Source organism: Carcharodon carcharias, chromosome 18 (genome assembly GCF_017639515.1).
Source record: "Carcharodon carcharias isolate sCarCar2 chromosome 18, sCarCar2.pri, whole genome shotgun sequence".
NCBI classification, from domain to species: domain Eukaryota; kingdom Metazoa; phylum Chordata; class Chondrichthyes; order Lamniformes; family Lamnidae; genus Carcharodon; species Carcharodon carcharias.
Window position 1 is genome coordinate 29,441,015 of NC_054484.1, and position 14,645 is coordinate 29,455,659.

The 14,645-nt window shown below is 45.4% G+C and overlaps 1 protein-coding gene across 10 annotated transcripts in view; it reads right to left on the reverse strand.

Moving 5' to 3' along the window:
- The window catches only part of LOC121290563, a 34,299-nt gene extending 26,964 nt beyond the window's left edge, over positions 1–7,335 (reverse strand). For 3 of the 10 annotated variants that reach the window (XM_041211116.1, XM_041211112.1, XM_041211106.1), the window contains exon 1: positions 7,069–7,335. The gene's annotated coding sequence lies outside the window, so the exon portion shown is untranslated. Of the gene's footprint in view, positions 1–2,919; positions 3,076–3,136; positions 3,179–3,815; positions 4,054–4,456; positions 4,495–6,646; positions 6,941–7,068 lie in introns of those variants that run through there. The other 7 variants (XM_041211114.1, XM_041211111.1, XM_041211113.1 and 4 more) reach the window with 5 other exon arrangements.
- Between the last annotated feature and the right edge of the window lie 7,310 nt (positions 7,336–14,645).

The window sequence follows — 14,645 nt, forward strand, 5'->3', positions numbered from 1 at the left end:
GGGACACCCTGGTCCACTCCTCCATCACCCCCTACTCCTCAACCCCCTCCTATGGCACAACCCCTTGCCCACGCAAAAGATGCAACACCTGCCCCTTCACTTCCTCTCTCCTCACCGTCCAAGGACCCAAACACTCCTTTCAAGTGAAGCAGCATTTCACTTGCATTTCCCCCAACTTAGTCTACTGCATTCGTTGCTCCCAATGTGGTCTCCTCTACATTGGAGAGACCAAACGTAAACTGGGCGACCGCTTTGCAGAACACCTGCGGTCTGTCCGCAAGAATGACCCAAACCTCCCTGTCGCTTGCCATTTTAACACTCCACCCTGCTCTCTTGCCCACATGTCTGTCCTTGGCTTGCTGCATTGTTCCAGTGAAGCCCAACGCAAACTGGAGGAACAACACCTCATCTTCCGACTAGGGACTTTACAGCCTTCCGGACTGAATATTGAATTCAACAACTTTAGGTCGTGAGTCCCCTCCCCCATCCCCACCCCCTTTCTGTTTCCCCCTTCTTTTTTTTTTTCCCAATAAATTATAAAGATTTTCCTTTTCCCACCTATTTCCATTATATAAAAAAAAAAAACCCACTAGAGCTATACCTTGAGTGCCCTACCATCCATTCTTAATTAGCACATTCGTTTAGATAATATCACCAACTTTAACTTTAACACCTATGTGTTCTATTGTACTATTGTTGTTGACATCTTTTGATGATCTGCTTCTATCACTGCTTGTTTGTCGCTACAACCACACCAACCCCCTCCACCTCTCTGTCTCTCTATCTCTCCGCCCCCCACACACACACCTTAAACCAGCTTATATTTCAGCTCTTTCCTGGACTCGAACTCAAGTTCTGTCGAAGGGTCATGAGGACTCGAAACGTCAACTCTTTTCTTCTCCGCCGATGCTGCCAGACCTGCTGAGTTTTTCCAGGTAATTCTGTTTTTGTTTTGGATTTCCAGCATCCGCAGTTTTTTTGTTTTTATTCCCACATTATACTCCATTTGCAAGATCTTTGCCCACTCACTTAACCTATGTCTTTTTGTAGCCTCCTTTATGTCCTTGTTACAGTTTACTTTCCTACCTTTCTTTGTGTCATCAGAAAATTTGGCAACCATACCTTCAATCTCATCATCCTAGTCATTTATACAAATTGTAAACAGGTGAGGTCCCAGCACTGACCCCTGTGGCACACCACTCATTACACCTTGCTAACTGGAAAAAGACCCATTTATGCCTACTCTCTACTTCCTGTTAGCCAGCTAATCATCTATCCATGCCAATATGTTACCTACTATACCATGAGCTTTTAGTTTCCACAATAACCTCTGATGTGGGCATTTTATCAAATGCCTTCTGGAAATCTAAGTACAGTACATCCACTGGTTCCCCTTTATCCACAGGACATGTTACTTCCTCAAAGAACTCCAATAAGTTGGTTAAACTTTCGCAAAACCATGTTGACTCTGCCTGATGACCTTGAGCTTCTCCAAGTGCCCTGCTATAACTTCTTAAATAATAGCCTCTAACATTTTCCCTACAACAGATGTTAATCTAACTGGCCAGTTGTTGCCTGCTTTCTGTCTCCCTTCCTTATTGACTAATGGAGTGACATTTGCTATGTTCTAATCTAATGGGACCTTGCCCAAAACTAGGAAGTTTTGGAAAATTAAAACCAATGTATCAACTATCTCACTAGACACTTCTTTTAAGACCCTAGGAATTAGTCTATCAGGACCTGGGCTTGTCAGTCTGCAACACCAATAATTTACCATTACTACTTGTCTGGTGACTGTAATTTTCCTGATTTCCTCCCCCAATTCCATTTCCTGGTTTATAGCTGCTTCTAGGATGTTACTTGTATCCTCCATAGTGAAAATTGATGCAAAATACCTGTCCCATTCATCTGCCATCTCCTTGTTTTCCATCATCAATTCTCCAGACTCATTTTCTATAGGACCAATGCTTACTTTGTTAACTCGTTTCTTTTTTAAATGTTTATAAAAACTCTTAACTATCCATTTTTATATCTTTGGTTAGCTTTCTCACATTCTCTAATTTTCCCTCCTTATTAGTCTTTTAGTCATTCTTTGCTGTTCCTTATATTCTGTTCAATCTTCTGAGCTACCATCTGTCTTTGTACAGTTATATGCCTTTTCTTTAAGTTTAATACCATCTTTAACCTTTCTGGTTAATCAAGGATAGCGTGTCCGTCCCTTGGACTTTTTCTTACTCGTTGGAATGTATCTATTCTGTGCATTCTGAAATATCCTCTTAAAAATTAGCCACTGCATCTCTATTGACCTATCCCTTAACCTAATTTGCCAGTTCACTTACGCCAGCTCAGGGTTCATGCTCTCATAATTGCCTTTATTTAAAGTTTAAAAACTTAGTCTCAGACCCACTCCTCTCTCCCTCAAATTGAATGTAAAATTCAATCATACTCTGGTTGCTGCTACCTAGGGGCGTCTTCACTATGAGATCATTAATTAATCCCATCTAATTGCACAATACCAGGTCTAGTATAGCCTGCTCTCTGGTTGACTCCATAACATGCTGTTCTAAGAATCTATCCCGAAAAGATTCAATGTGCTCCTCATCTAGGGTATGTCTGCCCATCTGATTGAGAATCTATATGTAAATTAAAATCTCCCATGATTATCGTTGTGCCTTTCTGACAAACTCCAATTATTTCTTCCTCGATGATCCATCCTACCACGTGGTTACTGTTAGGGGGTCTGTACATAGCTCCCAAAAGTGACTTCTTGCCTTTACCATTTCTCATCTCTACCCAAACTGTTTCCACATCCTGGTTTCCTGAACTTAGATCATCCCTCTCTATTGTGCTAATACCATGATGAACAGAGCCACCCCTCCACCTTTTCTTCACTTCCTGTTCTTCCAAAATATCCTGTACCTTCAATATTCATGTCCCAATCCATGTTCTCCTGCAGTCATGTCTCCGTAATGAAGATATACTTCGAAGCTGTGTTAAATCTTTCCATTGACCATGCCTAATTAAGGAATGTTTGCTAACGGTGAAAGTTAATTAGCATGTAAGCCTTAGTGAAACACTGTTTCAATAGCTTGATGAGAAATCAAAATGGGTGGATTGGATAACAGGAACACAGTACCTAGGGGCCAGCTCCTTCATTCATGGCTCATCTGGTTCTGGTCTCAAATAAACAAACAAACAAATAAATAAATAATTAACATTATGAAACAGCTCTGAACATAAATAATAATAAGCCAATAAGAATAATTAAACCCTGAAAGCTGGTTCAAAGATCAGAGTTGGGAAACTTCAAAGAGTCATAAAACTAGTATTGGGGAACGGTGCAAGATAAAAAGGAAGGGAAGTTGGTTTAATTTTGTGCAAATTCATTTTCAAGAATTTCTTCATACAGCAAAACAGAGTTAAGAATATACTGGATTGGATATTTGTACATAAACATTTTAATTTGAAAAGTTAACTTTTATCCCTTATTTTTTTAAATTCTACTATCCTAATAGTCATCAGTCACAACTAATCCAATGAAGCTTGTGTGAAATAATATAAAAGCACAGCTTTAAAGAACCAAGACATCTCTAATCTATTTAAAACCACCCGTCCGTTTAACTCTGGCATGTCTTTCACTATTGACTGGCACAACCAATCAACTGTGACTATCAATGAACCACAATTAAAACATAGTATCCAAGCTGTAGGTGACTCGGACTGCAGGCCACAGTTCACCCAAATAGGTGCGGCACTGCTCTGCTGGTTATTGATTTCTTTTTGATGAAATAGATAACTGTAGCATTTTCAAATACTATTTTCAAATTTCAGAGCTTCATCCCGTTTTACGTGTCCCAGCATCCTTGTCCATATCTTTCTGTGTATCACTTCATCCTTCCCGTCTCATGCTTTGGTCCACCAATTATCGTAGAAACTTTTGTCCTGCTCTGGAACTCTTCATGTCAGTCCCATCACTTGTCACCTCAATCACTTGTCATCTTTTCAGTCGCCTCAAACTCCTACTCCTTGACCATCATTCCTCTTCTGTGCACACTTGGTACATTGTATTAAAAACGTTAGAGAAATGCAAGTAAATACAGAAAATGCTGGAAAAACTCAGGAGGTCTGACAGCATATGTGGAGATAGAAACAGAGTTGTTTCGAGTTGTATGACCCTTCTTCAGAGGCTCGAAACGCTAACTGTTTCTCACTCTACAGACGCTGTCAGACTTGCTGAACATTTCCAGCATTTTCTGTGTTTATTTCAGGTTTCCAGCAGCCGCAGTATTTTGCATTTATCTTAGGGAAACGCAAGTCACTGATATACATGCAGTTAATTCAACCCTATTCCTGAACATTACAGTGAAATAGAAACAAGAACCCGGTACAGAAAAGCTACGATCTGTTCAAAAAAAAGCCTTTAAAAACAAGCACGATTATAAAGTTTGTCAAGTACCTTTTCCATGAACAGCGCCTCAGAAACCCAACACTCTCCTTAAATACACAGCTTCCAACCTGATAGTTGCCCAACCTCGGACGGCCCGCTTCTATCTCCTACCCAAAATCCACAAACAGAACTGCCCCGGTAGACCGATCGTCTCAGCTTGCTCCTGCCCCACAGAACTCATTTCTCGTTATCTTGACTCCCTTCTCTCTCCCCTTGTCCAGTCCATTCCCACCTACATCCGTGATTCCTCTGACACCTTACGTCACATCAACAATTTCCAGTTCCCTGGCCCCTACCGCTTCCTCTTCACCATGGACGTCCAATCCCTCTACACCTCCATCCCCCACCAGGATGGTCTGAGGGCCCTTAGCTTCTTCCTCGAACAGAGGCCCGAACAATCCCCATCCACCACTACTCTCCTCCGTCTGGCTGAACTTGTTCTCACGCTGAACAATTTCTCCTTCAACTCCTCTCACTTCCTCCAAATAAAAGGTGTGGCTATGGGTACCCGCATGGGCCCCAGCTATGCCTGTCTCTTTATGGGGTATGTGGAACATTCCTTGTTGCAGTCCTACTCCGGCCCCCTTCCACAACTCTTTCTCCGGTACATCGATGATTATTTCGGTGCTGCTTCATGCTCTCGTCAGGACTTGGAAAAATTTATTAATTTTGCTTCCAATCTCCACCCCTCCATCATTTTCACGTGGTCCATCTCTGACACTTCCCTTCCCTTCCTTGACCTCTCTGTCTCAATCTCTGGTGATAGACTGTCCACCAATATCCATTACAAACCCACCGACACCCACAGCTATCTCGACTACAGCTCCTCACACCCCACTTCCTGTAAGGACTCCATCCCATTCTCTCAGTTCCTTCGCCTCCGTCGCATCTGTTCCGATGATGCTACATTCAAAAACAGTTCCTCTGACATGTCCTCCTTCTTCCTTAACCGAGGTTTTCCACCCACGGTCGTTGACAGGGCCCTCAACCGTGTCCGGCCCATCTCCCGCGCATCCGCCCTCACTCCTTCTCCTCCCTCCCAGAAACATGATAGGGTCCCCCTTGTCCTCACTTATCACCCCACCAGCCTCCGCATTCAAAGGATCATCCTCCGCCATTTCCGCCAACTCCAGCATGATGCCACTACCAAACACATCTTCCCTTCACCCCCCTTATCGGCATTCCGTAGGGATCGCTCCCTCCGGGACACCCTGGTCCACTCCTCCATCACCCCCTACTCCTCAACCCCCTCCTATGGCACAACCCCTTGCCCACGCAAAAGATGCAACACCTGCCCCTTCACTTCCTCTCTCCTCACCGTCCAAGGACCCAAACACTCCTTTCAAGTGAAGCAGCATTTCACTTGCATTTCCCCCAACTTAGTCTACTGCATTCGTTGCTCCCAATGTGGTCTCCTCTACATTGGAGAGACCAAACGTAAACTGGGCGACCGCTTTGCAGAACACCTGCGGTCTGTCCGCAAGAATGACCCAAACCTCCCTGTCGCTTGCCATTTTAACACTCCACCCTGCTCTCTTGCCCACATGTCTGTCCTTGGCTTGCTGCATTGTTCCAGTGAAGCCCAACGCAAACTGGAGGAACAACACCTCATCTTCCGACTAGGGACTTTACAGCCTTCCGGACTGAATATTGAATTCAACAACTTTAGGTCGTGAGTCCCCTCCCCCATCCCCACCCCCTTTCTGTTTCCCCCTTCTCTTTTTTTTTCCCAATAAATTATAAAGATTTTCCTTTTCCCACCTATTTCCATTATATAAAATAAAAAAAAAACCCACTAGAGCTATACCTTGAGTGCCCTACCATCCATTCTTAATTAGCACATTCGTTTAGATAATATCACCAACTTTATCTTTAACACCTATGTGTTCTATTGTACTATTGTTGTTGACATCTTTTGATATTCTGCTTCTATCACTGCTTGTTTGTCGCTACAACCACACCAACCCCCTCCACCTCTCTGTCTCTCTATCTCTCCGCCCCCCACACACACACCTTAAACCAGCTTATATTTCAGCTCTTTCCTGGACTCGAACTCAAGTTCTGTCGAAGGGTCATGAGGACTCGAAACGTCAACTCTTTTCTTCTCCGCCGATGCTGCCAGACCTGCTGAGTTTTTCCAGGTAATTCTGTTTTTGTTTTGGATTTCCAGCATCCGCAGTTTTTTTGTTTTTAACTCTCCTTAAATATGCGTTCGCCCTGCGATTCTGGCTGGCTTTAAACTGTTTCTTTTCACGTGACCAATAAATTGAACATTTTAACCGTTAATTCTGGAACATACATGCTAACATTTCCTCCCGCCAATACTGGGCAAGCTGATTAGCAAGAATAAAAAATTGGTGCGCGAAACCCCTTTCCTATGGGTTACACAAAATATGATTTTAATCAAATTAACAAAATAAGTCACCTTGACTTTTTTTTCAAACAAGACAATTCTGAATCGCACCAGGAACTTTTAAAGAGGTCACCTATGTTTAATAATAAAACTTCACACTTACAACACCGCAATACTCAAAACAACTGACCTCACCCAGTCCCTGCCCAACAAACAGCTGCGGAGCCAATGCACCTTCTGATTACTTCTCTCCCTTTCGGCATCTTACCTGATGTCGGTGAGTGAAAATGTTCGCTGTTGCATTAGCGGGGGAGATAAAGGAGAACAATACCTAGTCCCCCCATACAAATTAAGCGACTTCCTCCCCAACCATCGCCAACCTCTCCTGCTGCGCAGATGCGGAACTTGCTCTGCCAGCTTCCCGTCAGTTTCCACAAAGCCCGGTGCCAGTGAGTAACCTCTTGGCTGGCAGGCTTGGAAGGACGCCAAGATAAAAACAAAAAAAACTGCGGTTGCCGGAAATCCAGCAGGCTTGGAAGGACGCCAGGTGGGCGGGACAGGGCGGGCCCCAGGCCTGTCACTCACAGCGCCGGGCGGTGACGTCACAAAGCCCGCAGCTGTCAGCCTTTACCGGCAATCACGTGACCCAGGGATTGACTTGCTCTGCAGCGGAACAAGAAAGCGAAATGTTGCGCAAGGCTTGAAACCTGAACTAAAAATAAACGGAAGATGCTGGCATTTTAGGTGCTTATTATAAATGGAAGCTCCTTTAAAGATGTGTCTCTTGTCAGCTATACTGAGGAGAGGGTGGCAGTAGTGGTATTATCACCTGACTAGTAATCAAGTGGCCCAGACTATTCCTCTACAATAGTCAAATCCCACCAGGGCAGCTGATGGAATTTACCTGGCAGGGGAGAAACCATGATCATGGTTCTCCCAGGGCAAGGTCGTGAAGCGATGGCTATAACCAGTCGAGCCCCATACCATGGGGTACCTAACACGGTCCGAGTCACTGTGAATGACAGTGAAGGAGGAGCACCCATGGATCGGGCCTTCTTCATCAAGTGTATCCTTTTGAAGGCATGTGGATTTGAAGCAGAGGAGATCTACTCCCTGCAGGACTTCCCCAGCGCTGGATATTTCGACGTGACCTTCAGGAATGTTGCTGCCTGCGTCAAGTTCCTGAAGGTGTTCGAAGAGAAACGAGACCTGCCGGAGATCAAGATCCTGACGGTGGAGCCGCTCTTTGCTCTGCCGTCGCAACGGGATCGTGTGGTGACGGTGCATCTCTACAATCCCTATGTCCCTGTCGCCGACATACTCACCTTCCTCGCCAGGTACGTCGATAAGGTTGGGAGCTGCACCGAGGTTAGAGACGCCTTTGGGATTTGGACATGCAAACGCCAGGTTAAGGTCACACTCAAGACCGACAGTAAGGGAGCCATCTTCCACCCTCCTTCCAGCTTTGCTATCGGGGAAAGCTGTGGCTACCTTGTCTACGCTGGGCAACCCAAACTTTGTCGCTCATGCGGCAAGTCTGGTCATGTGGCGGCCAACTGCAGCGCTCCCCTATGCAAGAACTGCAAACAGGAAGGGCACCAGGCAAAGGACTGCAAACAGACTAAGTGCTGCAACCTGTGTGGCGAGGCAGGTCACCTCTACAGGACCTGCCCCAAACGCTGCCTCACTTATGCACAGGCAGCCAAAGCCAACGAGGGGGAAGCAGAGGAAATGCTTCATGTCACTACAACCAAGGACACTTGCAACACTCCAACCACCATGGCCTCCAGTGAGAACAACAGGACAAAGGAGGACAGGGAGAGAGACAAGGTGGAGGAAAAGATTGAGGCAGCAGAGAGCTAATCAACAGCACTGCCCCCTGAACCTCTCACTCCTCAGGAGAGCGAATCAATGGAGGAGGAGGCAGCAGCAGAAAATCAGCAGGGGGAGTGGCAGCTGGTGAAGAGAGCCAAAAGGAAGAAGGAGCTAAGAAGGGACCAAGCCACTTCCCAGACAAGTGGCAAGAGGCGTCTCCCATCTGACATAGATGACAAGGGCAGCTGCTCTTTGGACGAAGAAGGGCCAGGGCGGCACCTACAGAAGAAGCAGCAAAGCTCTAGGGAGTTGGAGGACGAGACACCCGAGCTCCAGAATATTGGAGACAATGAGGAGACCAGCACACCCCAACTTTGCCCACAACCCGAAGAGGCCAGCGCACTCCAGCCCCAGGAATCTGGGAGCAGTGAGGCGCTCAGCGCACCCCAGCTCCGGGAAGCCGGGAGCAGCAGAGGGGGAGAGGATTGGAGAAGCTTCTCCAACAAAGGACATTTCAAATCCTGTTCTCTGCACGAACTCCCAGATGCCTCCTGAGCAGAACATCTCCAATGGGGAAGTTCAGGACAGTTTCCTCAGCCCATCCAAAGTGAGGCAATTTCTGCACACTGTGAGTATGAAGGAGCAGACCAAAGGTCTGGGACTCTCAGAGACAACTGTTTTGGTAAGAGAATAAATGCTTTAAAATGGGGGGTTCTCCCAGGATCGAGGGACTGGGAACTGTTTAGAGCCCCCGGGCTGTACAGCTCAAAATGAATGTCTGCAAATGATTGTAATATTCATTGATTGTATTGATGCACCTCGTGATACATGTTGTAAAAGTTGAACCTGATTGTACTTTTGGTCTGATGATTTTGAAATGGTTTGGAATGTTCTTGAAAATATTTTATGAATAAAGTATATTTTTGCAAAAAAAAAAGCTGATGGGATTTAAAAAATGGATCGTGTCCGCAGGGACACAATGTACAAGCCTCTAGATAAGGGGGGAAAAAACGTGCTCAACATCGCCCTCATACCGATGGCCACCTTTGCGTGCAGCTGCATCAAGATGTGCGTAGACCCTCGGTACACAAACACCAAGTGTCACTACGTGCTGAGGTTCTACCTTTCCCTGGTGTTGCGAAGGATGGGTCTGGCCACGCTGCTGCAGAACACTCCGAGAGTTGGACCGTGCCACACCACCTGTCCCTCGTGGAAAAATTTATGCAGAGAAACACCTTTGACCACAAGTCCATCAGGCAGTGGTCGGCACGTAACGTCTTAGAGGCCCTGCGGGCAAAAGGAGAGGGTGGATCCTGTGGGATGGTTCCCCGAGCAGACTGTCAAAGTCATTTGGCAGAATGCCTCATCGCCAAAACTTTCCAACAAGCACCAAGACGTAGCTTGGCTGGTGGTGAGAAAGGCCCTCCCCGTCAGATCCTTCCAACACACCAGGAGTCTCACCCCCTCAGCACATTGCCCCCGAGGTGGCTATGGTAGGGATGAGACCGTTGTTCACCTCCTTGTGGATTGTGCCTTTGCAAAGAAGGTCTGGAGAGAGATGCAGTGGTTTCTGTCGAGGTTCATCCCGAGCAGTTCTGTGACACAGGACTCTTGTGCTCCAAGGGCTGTTCCCAGACACACCAAGACAAACATCAACTGTAGCTGGAGGATCATCAACATGGTGAAAGACGCTCTTTGGTCTGCCCGAAACTTGTTGGTCTTCCAGCTGGAAGTGTAGTCCCCGACCGAGTGTTGCAGTCTGGCACATTCCAAGGTCCAGGACTACGTGCTGAGGGACGCACTAAAGCTTGGGGCAGCCGCCGCAAAGGCGCAATGGGGAAAGGTCACTGTCTAAGACCTTTCTGCCACTGTGCACCGAGGGACTGGGAACTGTTGAGAGCCCCTCGGGCTGCACAGCTCAAAATGAATGTATGCAGTGAATACTAATTGTATTATAATTGTATGGAAGCACCTCAATAACTCCAATACCATTGTCTGATTGTCTGCATTGACCAGATTGAAATGATTGTAATATTCATTGGTTGTATTGATGCACCTCGTGATCCATGTGTAAAAGTTGAATCTGATTATACTTATGTGATGGTGATTTTGAAATGGTTTGGAATGTTCTTCCAGATATTTTATGAATAAAGTATATTTTTCAAAAAAAAAGCTTTTGGAATTTAAACTAAATTAATACGTCTGGACATAAAAGCTGTTCTCAGTAACGGTGACCACTGTCAATTGTTGTAAAAACCCATCTGGCTCACTAATGCCAATCTGCCATCCTTACCCCAGTCTGGTCAACATATGATTCCAGACCCACAGCAGTGTGGTTGACTCTTGGATGCCCTCTGCAATGGTCTGGTAAGCTACTCAGTTCAAAGGCAACTAGGGATGAACAACAAATACTGGCACTGCCAATGATGCCCACATCCCATGAAAGAATACATAAAACAACGCCGTATCCTTGAAAAAAACCAAAAATATTGGAAACGGTCAGTTGGCCAGTCAGCTCTGATGGAAAGGGGAAGGTTAATGTTCCAGGTTATCAATTTGAAATGCAATTTTTTTTCTTCCCACAGTTCTCTCTGACCTGTTGAATCTTTCCAGCATTCTCAGTTTTTATTTCAGATAAGCGGAGTTATCTAAAAGGGACATTTTCCTTTAAAGGAGCTGCCAGTCATGATAAACAAAAGTGAAAGCCTTTGCAATCTCAAACATATGCACTTACTTTTTTTATAATAAAAAACAAAGCACAGGAAAAGCTCAGCAAGTCTGGCAGCTTCCAAAGAAGAGTCATGTTGGACTCGAAACGTTAACACTGTTTCTCTTTCCACAGATGCTTCCAGACCTGCTGAGGTTTTCCAGAACTTTCTGTTTTTCTTTCAGATCACCAGCATCCACAGAATTTTTCTAATTTTCTTTAAGTCAGCCAGGTCAGAGATATTGGGCGGAATCTTCCATTCTAGAGACTAAGTCTGGTGGCGGGCTGGAAAGCCGGTGTGATTCCCACTGTGCTGCGAGGTGGCTGAACACATGTGACCTTCTGCTTTACAGCTCATTAATTATGCATCCGTGAGGAGCTCAGTGAATCTCGTGGCAGGGCAGGCAGGAAGTTGCCTGCTCCGTCATTACCTCATGGGGTCAAAGGTCCTGGCACTATTTTTAAATGGCACCCAGACAACCATTCACTCACTGCAGGAGCTCCAGATTCTGCATCAATCAGAATGTCTAAGAGAAGAAAGCAACCTTCACCTCGCAGTTCAGTGATACCGCCCCTGGTGACCCTCCCTCAGGCTGTTCAGGAAAGGCAGGAGGTGCTCTTTCCAAGGAATGGGAGCAGGATGCCTTCCCAACTAACTATGGTGGCCTGGGAGGAGGTTGCTGGAGTGGTTTGTGTCAGTGGGGTTCAAAAAGGACCGGCCTGCAATGCAGGAAGAGAATGAATGGATCGGGTAAACGAAACATTGATTCACTTCAAACTCACATTCTCATAAGGGCATCAGTCAGCTGAAGAGTTAGAGTACACAGGGATGTCACACACGACCAGCGGATGGGACGTTAGCACTGAATGTGTGCCAGCCACTTTAAGCTCTCCATCTCAGATTAGTTCCTGGACAAACAGATTCTTAAGCACTTACTGGGCATGGATCAGCAGTGGCAATATGAGCCAATCATTCACCCAATGGCCTCACAATCAATCCTTCTGTCTTTTTGTAGGACAAGATATCTCATAACAAGAGAGATCATGCAAAGACGGGAGGTAGCACCCTGGAAATCAGTCCCCTCAGTACTTTCAAGGATTAGGCTGCGGAGTTGGTATGAGAGGAGAGCGACCTGCCAGCATGGAAGGCAAGTTTGGCCTCCCCCAACAGCCCAGTGAGAATGCATCCAGTATCCATCTGCATTATGTGGGCAATGATGTGAATATTCCTGTTCTCACTCTTGTTCCCTTCAATGTGGATGTTCCTAAATCCATCGTTAATCTGACCCCTCTCCTTCTGGTGGCCACCTACACCTTTACTTTCAGAGACCCCCTTATTAGATCACCCAATACCACCTCCACCATGACCTTAGAATTAACACTGTACCCGATCCAAATGCCTCCCCTGAATGTGACTTTTCCCTATGTGCCCCAGTATCATGCACCAAACTCCCAGGACCAAATCCTTAGATGACTGACCACACAATTCTGTGCATGACCATCAATGCCCATAGCGAGGCCTTCCTGCACCCAAAGCCACAACCAAGGCATGTGTGCCATGGAGAGCCCTCTAACATGGCCCAAACAGTGTGGCCCCATTTCCTGGACAGTCTTTGACCCTTCCCCAGTCATTCTTTTAAACATGCTCCCTGGGCATTCTTTTACCCTTCCCCTCTGGTCCTTACCCCCAGTCCTGCCTCCATCTCACCCCTCACCATTGACTATGCCTCCTGTGTCCAGCCTTGGTGCAGCTTGTGCTACAGGTACCAGATCTGTATCAGTGATGGGATAAAAGGAAAGCAAAAGCAGCACCTAGAGGACTCCAAGTCGAGGATGAAGTGAAGCTCGCCAGGTGCATGCAACTTATATACAGTTGGAAAATGGAATGTTCTAATTAGCCGCTGTCAGGGAACTTAATTTGGAGAGGGGTGTGATTCCGGTGAGCTGGCCTTTTAATGAGCATTCATGACGTGCTAATGAATGCAAATGTGGTTCCCGACATTACTCAGCCGGAAACTTGATCCACCTTTAACTCGCCTTGAAAATTGGGAAAACAAAATTCCAAACTATTTTCCCACCATCAGGGAACTGATTTTTTGATTCACGCCAAATTAAGTGCCCCCACCTGTCACAATTCCCACTGCTGGTGGGAGCAGAAGATTCATTCTATTGAGCATGATATAAAAATACAATTTCTCCCCTCCATTCTTTAAGGCATTGTATTATGTTTCTGTAAGCTGGACAATTTACAATAGTGGTTTTCTATGTGGGCAATAGACCCTAGCCATGTTGATGCCCTCTCGAATTTGTCATACACCCTGAAGATCCCCATCATAACCTAATTATGCCTCATCTGAAAGGCCACATCAGTGAGTTGAAGCTGCTTCTGACAGTGCAGCATTCCCTCAGTACTGCACTGAAATGTCAACCGAGATTAACTGCTCAATTCTCTGAAATGGTGCTTGAAACCACGTCCTTGTGCCTCAGGAGGCAAGATGGCTACTACTGAGCCAAAACTAACACCTTCTATCGACTTTGGAGACCCAAGGATCCCTTATAAATGCCCTAGGATCCAGGGATCCTACTTTGAAAATGTGTGCCCTGCAGTAGAGGTGTCCAACGTGTAGCTCCATTTATCTGTTCTACAAAGCCCTTGCTGATCTCTATATATTTAAATGTTTGCATGCAAAGTCAATTTAGACTTCAGCTCAACTTCAGTCCTTTAAAATTAGACTGGAGCGAATGGCAAGGGAAAAAGGGAAATGTGTGAAAATAGCAGGAACTGGGTTGACACAGTAGAAAGTAATTTCATAGAGGAACTTTATTAGCGTGGGTAGATAATGAAAATTTTCATTGTATCAGCTTGGTTTGGATTTTAAATGTTTTCTGATTGTCAGTATTCTCTGTTCTTTTCATCCCCAATGCAGCCATACCTTGCCCCATTTTTAATGGTGTCTGTAGCTGTACTAGTGCGTTGTTTAAAGTGTGAGATAAATGAAAACATATTAACTATATTTTGGAACAGAACATAAATAAGTCTCATGTAAAAAGAATGAATCTTGGCAGATGTGCTCAGAAACCAAATAGCTTCTCCTGGCAATATTTGATGTTGGTTTTGGAGGGAAAAGAGCCTCCATTTTAATTTCACTAAGCTAAGCAATAAACCGTGCATTTGTGAGGTGTGTTTCATTTGTGAAGAGTGAATTTGTTCCATCTGACTGGGTTGTATAAACTTGCCTCTTAAATTCGCAACTGTCCTCTTACTTTGTCAGGAGTGGTACGATTGTCATGCTGAATTGAATGGACAATGAACCATTTGATAT